Source organism: Oryx dammah, unplaced genomic scaffold, assembly GCF_014754425.2.
Source record: "Oryx dammah isolate SB20612 unplaced genomic scaffold, SCBI_Odam_1.1 HiC_scaffold_17, whole genome shotgun sequence".
Lineage (NCBI taxonomy): Eukaryota > Metazoa > Chordata > Mammalia > Artiodactyla > Bovidae > Oryx > Oryx dammah.
In genome coordinates this window covers 60,287,115-60,295,559 of record NW_024070201.1, presented here as the reverse complement: position 1 = coordinate 60,295,559, position 8,445 = coordinate 60,287,115, and the positions used below count along the sequence as shown (strand labels likewise).

The window sequence follows — 8,445 nt, the reverse complement described above, 5'->3', positions numbered from 1 at the left end:
CTGGGTCACCAGCTAGCTGGGGTACCGAGCTGTGGCAGCCGTACATCTCGCATCCTCCCGGGTGGCCACCTCAGCGCCAGCTTCCTCCCGCCCTGCTTCCGTGCCCGGGGCAAATGGAGAGCGGCTTGTGCGTTGGCCGGCAGCTCGGAAGGGCCTAGTCCGGCCTCGCCTCCACCGCCCGGTGCTCCAGCTCGCCCCGAGCGCGCCCTTTATTGACAGGCAGATAAGAAGGCGGCGGCCGTGGCGTTTCCAGCGTCGCTCTCGAGCACCCTGCTGGGTTGCAGGGATCCGCGCACACTTAATGGCCCGGACTCCAAACAAGCCCGGAGCAGCCTTCGTGGCGGAGGCGCACAGAGGGGGCGGGTGGGGAGCGAGTCACGGACAGAAACTAGGGAGTCCGAAGGCCTACTCAAGCCCGAGGCCTACCCGCAGTCCAAACTCCAAGGCGGACCTTGGGGGCGGGGGAGACCTCAGGACATCTGGGGCCGGGGCCTCGACCAGATACTGGAGGTGAGCTAGGAGCTTACCAAGAAACTAGGTCACGGGAAGCGGCTGATGGCGACGAAGAAACCAGAGCAAACTCCTCCCCGAGCGCCACTCCCCGGCCGACCCCTGATCAGATCAGTGGGGTCCTGGTCCAGATCACAGTGGCCGGTGGAGGGGGTGGGGAGTGGTGGAAGGACGCTCCTTGCCCCCGACACTGGAAGACCAGGGGTTTGAAACTGGGAGGAGTGTGGGGAATGTTTGTAAATCAGTGAAACACCACGCTTAGACCTCACCGCCGACAGTCTCCCATTTCCCTTTTCTATCAGTTCCCTACCTACCCTCGACGGACAGAGTAGAAAGAAAAGAGTATCAAGTCCGGCAGGGAGCTGGAAGGATCGAGAGGAGGCGGCAGGCGGGCTGCCTGGAGCCGCCTCCCGGCCGGTTGCGAAGTCACACACCTATCCAGGTGTGCCGGGGGCGGGAGCGGGGACCGCTGGACCTCGCGCGCCTCGGCGCCATCTGTGCTCGGCTCTCCCTCTGCCGCCCCCGCTCGAGCAAGGCACGCGGGACCCGGCCCCCGGGTCATCCTCTGGCCTAGACGTGCCCCTCCTGGCCTCCACACAGACTCGCCCGGGTCTGCAGGGGCTTGGCCTCCCACGGGCTGCCTAAAGGCGGTTCCACGCCCCACCGCTTTCCCTGCCGCCACCTCGTCAAGCGCCCGCTGCCCCTCCGGGCCGGACCTCTGTCACTTCCAAGTTCGAGACCCGGAAGGAAGCAGAAAAGGAAGGGATTGGACACTGAGAAGCCCCCTCCCCTGCTAGAGAGGAGGGAGGGAGACACCAGAATGACAAGGCGGGTCTAAGTCCCCGTCACAAGACAGCAAGGCCCAGCTCGACTAAGCCATCTCCCGGTCCACAGCGCATGAAAGGAAAAAAAAAAAAAAAAAAGCACAGACCACCAGGTTAGTATCCTGCCAATCCTGCTCCAATTTCTGTTGTGTCCTCGGCTCCAGGGAGGGGAATCTTGACTTCAGAATCGGGGACTTTCCTATTTTCCTCCTCCAGGCCACAAAGTCAACAGTTAACCTCTAAGTCAAAGAGTAATAAAATCACCTACATTTCCTACGTGACTGGAACCCAAGGAGGGAGGGTGGTGAGGGGGATTCACGGACGGATCAGACGGACAGGCGCCTTTTGGGGGTCTCCTGAAAAACCAGCGGACCTGATGAGAACTTTGGCTTAGCCAAAGAGGGAACGGATTCTCCGTGCTCTTCCTGAGCCGCCCCGTCTACACCCAGCTGGTGACTTGTAGGCGCCATGGCCAGCTTGGGGTACCCTTCTCTCCTCGAACTCCTCCTGCAAACGATTCCCGCCAAGTCTCCCTCTCCAACCCAGCGCCACCTCCGGTCCCTCTGATGAAGTGACTTCCTCCGAGGATCTGAAGAGGGGATCATCGGTGGGCACCCGGAAATGCAATTGCCCAGCCCAGAGAAAGGGACTCGCGTGCCAAGCGGGGAGGAAGAACGCACTCAGGAGGACTAGTTTCCTTGCGGTTGACTCTACGGCCTAAAGGAGGGCGGGGCGGGTCAAGATGAGTTGGGCGTGGGCAGCCCCGGGCTGGGCCCAGTAAGGCCGTAGCAGGGCACTGAGCGGGCCGGACTCGGGATGGGGAGGGGAGGCTCCCGCCCGGCGCGAGCGCAACTCTGCACGGAGCAGAGCCCAACTCTGGCCGCCATGACGTCACGCGGGTCCGACAGCCAATGAGGACCTCGCTGGCATGGATATTAAGGAAAGTTAGCGCCTGCCTGAGCACCCTCTTTTCTTATCATTGACATTTAAACTCTGGGGCAGGTCTTCGCGTAGAACGCGGCTGTCAGATCTGCCACTTCCCCCTGCGGAGCGGCGGTGAGAAGTGTGGGAACCCGCGCCGCCAAGCTCACCTGCCTCCCCGCCCTCGGTTCCCAGGTAACCGCCGGGTCTCCGGCCCCGGCTCCGCTCGGACCCGTGCCGTCCCTCTGCTGCCCACGACGGGTGTCCCCAAACCAAGCCGGCCCCAAGTAGCCCAGGGGCTTGATTTTTGCTTTTAAAAGGAGATAAAGGTGGAAGGGAATTACCGAGGGCAGGATAAGATGGGAGGGGGTGGTGGGAGGGTGTCTTGTCCTTGCCGAGCGTGCTTTTCTGCAAAAGTGGCAAAACGTTCCAGTGTTTTGAGTGGACTTCCAGTTGAGTGCTGAGCTGCGGGGAGGGGTTGAGGGAAGTGGGAAAAGGGAGACAGGAATCTGCTGCTACTGTCTGCTGCAGCCTCTTGCGATCGTGAGACATGCTGGGGGTGGGGGTGATGCGGTTTGTACCTGGAACTCCCTTGACTAGCAGTTCGCGGCATTCACGCGTGCAGAGGTCCGCACCCGAGCCTGGAGCGCGTAGAAACGCCCCGCCGCGCGGGTCGGGCGAAGTGCAGCAAAAGTTTCCGGCGGCTGCAAAGTGTAGATAGTTGCGCCGAAACAAAGTCTTAGAGATAGGAGTTCGTTTCTCAGAAAGGAGAGGAGGACGAAAGAATGCTGCCCACAGAGCTGGGCAGCGCATAAAGCACGCAGCGTGCGATTTGAGCTTCACTTCGGAAGACCTAATAATTAGCGATTCTCACTGAGCTAGAACGCGCGGCTCAGGTTACCGCGGGCGCTGCGCTCGCTGCCCGGGTGGGAAGATAGTGGGCGCCAGGGTAGTCGGGCCTCTGAGTGCCGGGGAGAGCAGCGCCCAGCTACGCTCACGTCCCAGGACAACCCAAGCCGGCCGCCGGAAGTTTCTCCAAAGTGAGTCAGGTTAGAGACGACCCCAAACTACCTCTTGGTTCAGGAGTCTAGCCCCACGCAGCCGGAGATGCCAGAAAGGCTTACGCCAGGCACTGGAGCACCCGCCTGAGAGGTTAGGGGGCCTCTAGGTCAGGCCTGGGTTCTCCCCACACTCCCTCGTGCTCCTGGCATCCCCTCTCTAGACTTTCTGGAAGCACCTTCGGAGGCCATTTCTATTTCAGGCACCTGTGACAGGTGCTCAGGACCACCGCCCAACTCTGAGCAAGGGCCGCCCCCTGCCCACCTTATCCGGGAAGCCCGGGAAGGAGAGAAGTGGCCACGCGGCCGAGCGCCTTACCTGGGCCTGGGGTCCTCTCCTCCGCGGGTTCCGTTCTCCAGAGCCGGGCGGCGAGCAGGTTACCCGCTTCGCAGTGGGAAGTGAACCTTCTCCTCCAGTCATAAATCAAACCCAGCCATCCTCGGGCCTCCTCCCTCATTAGAGATGTTTATTGGAGATTGTGTTTATTCGGCTGTCACGGCGAGAAAACGCACTGACATAATTACCTCTGACCAGAGTCCTCGCCCCGCGCCCAGGGCTAGCCGGGGACCTCCTCTGTCGCCTTCTCCGTCCCCTGTCTTTGATCAGAGGGCACATGCTGTTGGCTTATTTTTTCTCTCAGATCCACTCATATAATTTGGATTATTGAATCAGTTACTATTCAAATTTCCCCAAGGTCTGGACGTTTATTTATTTTAGAATTTTAAAGGAAAGCCGAAGGGTACCAAACGCCCCTCCGGGGCAGAAGGGGGCAGCGCTGGAGAGACGGAAGGAGAGTCCTTCTCGCTGCGCAAACTTTCCGGCCCGCCCCGCTGCTGCGCGCTGGGGGCCAGACGCCTCCGTGCGCAGGAGCCCGGCCGGAGCAGTGGGGAGTTGCCCGGAGGGATGAGTGTCGATATCGGTGGCGATATTTATTGTTTTATTCATCATTCTCTCTGCTCTCGGGAGGAATGAATCTGAGGCTTCAGGGCCCCGGGCTGAGTTTTCTTAAAACTCTCGCGGGCCGAACTCGGTGGAGCCAACCCGCAGCTCCTCCCCCGCGCCTCTCACCCCGGGTCGCTCCTCGGCTTTGGTTTTCCCCGCTAGTCAGATTTGTAAGTCACTATCTGTAAAATGAGTTAGGAAGTGATGAAAAGCGTCGAATTGTTTCCTAATTGATACTTTTTTTTTTTTTTTTTTTGGTGACGGGGCTGACCGGTATCTGGGATTTCCGCTTTTGATCCCTCGCTGCCGCCTCTGTTCTCCAATCGCTAATAAAACTCGTATTTAGCCCCTTAGTGCCTTAACAGGCAGATTAACTCTTACCAGGGTGGGGAACAGCTTGTCCCAATCAATGGCATTTTAAAAGCCCGTCAGGATACGCTCAGCTCCGGTTCCCTGGATGCTCAAGCGAGCCAGCCATGACATTTGCTCCCTCCTCCTCCCCCTGCCGCAAACCCCACAGCAAAGCCCTCAGTTTCCAGCCCGCGTGTTCCCTGCGCCAATCCAGGACAAATTGCAGGACTCGGTCCCTCGCCTTTAAAAACAGGCAGCTGTTTAGAGAGGGAATCTCCAGGGAGAAGGGACTGAGGTGGCCTTGGCTTGCTTTTCATTTGAAGCTGAACTCTGGCCTCTTAAGGGCGGAGGTTACAGGGAAAGGAGCGATGGAGAGCCTGGGTAATGAAATGAACAGCAAACTTTCCTAGAAACCATATTTGTAAAAATCGGAGAGTGCTGTTTCTTGCAAGTATGTGCATGTGTCCCGCATATCAGGAGTTTTAAACCTGGTCCCTATTTAGACAACAGCATGTAGGGTCCAGAAGGCAAAGGCTTGAGAATCCGACCTGCGTGGCAGCAGGGATCTCTTTGCTGAAAGACACAGTTGGGATTTTTTTTTTTTTCTGAGTATTGGAGAGGGAGGTGTGAGAAAGAGACGCTTGCCGCCTAATATGAATGGAAGAGAATCGAACCCAGAGGGTGCTGAGACACACTTGCCATTTGGCAGGAGGCGAGGAAGGGCGAGGGCACCGTGGCTTTCCCCAGCCTAGCGTGGCCGCAGCCTGGAGGCGCCACCCGTCCGGCTTCTGCTCTCCTCCGCTTCCCGGCGCTCTGGGCTCGGCGAGGCTGCCGAGTGAGCTGGAAACCCGCAGGTTGCTGGAGAAAAGAGAGAGGCCCCGAGGGGAGAAGTCGCCCCTGGCTGGGCGGCAGGATGGTCGCCTTTGCGTTTGGTGCTCGTTGGACCCGTTTCGTCAGCTCCACGAGGCTGGGAACCCACTTTCCCAGGGCCTGCAGAGAGAGAGCGAGCCGTTTAAGGCTCTGCAAAGTGACGCAGGTGTTGGCGGAGACTTTCCTCCTCCAAAGAAAAGCTCTCCTCCGCCCTGGCCAGCACGCCAGTCCCGCTCCTCTGCTAGGCGGTGGAAAGCTGCAGTTCAGAGGTGTCACAGCACCGGGTGGGAGACTCTTGGTTCCGAAACCGGGAAGCTAGCGAACATTCTTCACGAGCCGGGCATGGCTTTGCCTCGCCAGAGGCCGCCCTCCGGGCGGGAAACCTGAAGATCGGGCAGGGGGCGAATGCCAAGGACCGCTGAGGGTGAGATGCTGCCCGACCTCACACTTACGCACCAATACTGACCAGAGACTCCGGGCACTCTTAGGCGAGCGGCGATCCCCCAGCGCGACTCCTTCGGCAAAGACAGCCTCCCCCTACCGGGTGGGATGACCCGGGCAGCCCCTGCGGGAACAGGCCGGAGAAACGTCCTCCTCCGACGCCTAGGGGTGAGGGCGGGGGGTGGGTACCTAGGGAGAGGCGGGAAAAGGCGAGAAAGAAATGGAAGGCGCGACTTCCTCCCTCCAACCCCGACTCGGAGGGCAGCAAGTGGGCCTCGGTCGTGTGGGAAGCTGCAATTAAAATGGCGACCTAGGAATTGTCTCAATTTTGCGCACACCTCCGGCCCTGGCGCGCTGCAGCTCCGTCCCAGTCCCCCAACCTGCCCTGTCGCCCCCCCCCCCAACAGGTACTTGGCAGAGGGCGCCAGGCGGCCCGAGGTAGAACGGCACCCCCGCCCTCCTTGGGGCTAGCCCAGAGAGGACAGGAACTCAAGCTCTCCTCCCCGCTCTCCTCCAACTTTGAAAACTCTGCCTCCCAGCGGGCTGAGCTCCCCCCTCCCCCAAATATTGACACATTGGAAGCTGCCAAGTCCTTTTTTGTCTCTTGTTTGTGCAGACTGGTTTCCAAGAGTCCTTCTCTGAGCCCCCACCTTCACCCAATGACGTCAGTGGCATTCACTCCCGCTCCTCGCCTCTTATGATTTTTTGTTGTTGTTTAAAACTTTTCTCCGAGGTGAGGTGGGGGTGGGAGGGTGGGAGAAGGAGCTGATTCAAAGAGCTAGTGCCCAGGGGGAAAATAGCAACAAGATTACGGCTGCTTCTCTCTAAGGCAAAGCTTAAGAAGGTGCTAATCCACTCGGTCGCTAATTGAGAGGTTGTAAAAATGATATTCGCCTCCGATGCGGACAGTCTCTGGGATTCCTCCCCCCGCGGCTTGTGCTCAGTGGGCTTGAGTTCGAGCTTCTTTACTGATTGTTACGAAGTAAAGGGAGAGAGAAAGAATGCAGGCTCTTTCTGGTCTGGGATGGGCCCGCTGCCTCGCTGCCTGGGATCCTCTGAAAGTCGCGGTCCTACGAAGTCTCGCACAGAAGGCCGCCGACCGGGGCGCCCATCGCCACCTCCTTAGTTTCTTTGGTCTGAGTTTTCTCCCGGCGCTGTATGGCTCCTGGGCCGCTGGAAGGGCCTTCCGCAGGCCGAGGTGGTGATCGGGTTGTGCTACCCCAACTCTGGCTCAGACAGGGGAGACCTCCCAGCTCACCCCGCAGCTCTGCCTGGCCTCTCCGCTGCAGCATTAGTGGGCGCAGGTCAGGGAGGAGAACGTGAGACCCACGTTAGGCCCGGAGCCGGCCCAAGGCAGCCTGCAGCCTCCTCGGGGTCCCAGCTCCCGGGGCAGCCGTCGCGCCGCGGGTCAGCGGTGAGTTCAGGTGGCAGAGACTTAACTGATGAGCTCTGACTTTTTGCACTTTGCACAAGTGGAGAAGAGTCAAGTCTACCTGGCGACGGCTTCCTCTCAGTGTCCCTACCTCAGCTCTTCCAACCCCATCCTCTTTTGTCGGATCCTGGGGTGTGTGCCCCATCCCAAACCTCCCCTTTCCTTGCCTCACGACCTGCAAGCTCCAAGAGAGCCCGGAATTTTGCCCGAAGGGGCAGCCGCTCCCTCCCCTGTCACCTTAACTGCGGGCGCCGAGGGGAGCCTTTGGAGTGTACTGAGGTGTGTCCTAATCGTCCGGCATTCAACAAATGGACTTGTGGTGTGTGGTCAGAAGAGAAAAGCCATTTACTTACTTTCCTCCCCGGTTTTCTGGCAACAGCTGAAGGGGAATTGCCTCCGTGGACTGAGCAGACCCAGGAGGGAACCGTCGTGCGAAAGACTCACACACCACAGAAGATAACTGGTGGCACACACGGATACACGTTGACACACCGACATCGCTCGCGAGCGAGAACGCGAGCGCGCGCGCACACACACACAGACACACACACTCTCCCAGCATTGGTCGTTTCCCTCCACTCCAGGCCTCCACCCCCCCTTCTTATCTCCCCCTTGCGTCCCCTCCTCTCGGGCGCCTGGAAAAACGGCCGCACTTAGTCAACAAATGGCACGTGGGAGAAGTTGGTGAGTGTTTGGTGAGGACTCTTCAGGCTTTTCACAAGAACCCTCTGTACACAAAGTAAGTGGTGTGTTTGCTCGGGCCTCTCCAGCCCCGGCTGTGCCTCCGCTCCACTGCGCACCGCGCCTTCCGAAAGGAGAACGAACAGAAGAAAGGGCCGGGGGAGCGAGGGTGAGGGAATGGGCAGGTCCCGGAGGCCTGCACTGGGAAGACCGCCTGGCCTCGCCAAGTGCCCGGCCGGGCGGGCTCCTCTCGGCCTAAGCTTCGCCTCGGCCTCGGCGCGAGTGTGGCTGCCGGGACCCAGTGACGCTCACGCCCTTTTCTCGTCGTCTTCGCCGCCGCCAGGTGGGCTAGGGCGCGGCCACTGCGGTGTTCGCGTCCCAGGGTCCAGACGGAGATGGGGTAGGGACGCGAGG

General features: G+C 59.8%; 1 long non-coding RNA gene across 1 annotated transcript; it reads right to left on the bottom strand.

Moving 5' to 3' along the window:
- Positions 1–4,172: 4,172 nt before the first annotated feature.
- LOC120876843 lies at positions 4,173–7,904 on the bottom strand. The gene is made up of 3 exons (XR_005724222.1): positions 7,704–7,904; positions 5,944–6,107; positions 4,173–5,597 (listed from the first exon to the last, which is right to left on the bottom strand). It is a non-coding gene; the product is annotated as an uncharacterized LOC120876843 (long non-coding RNA).
- Positions 7,905–8,445: the final 541 nt, after the last annotated feature.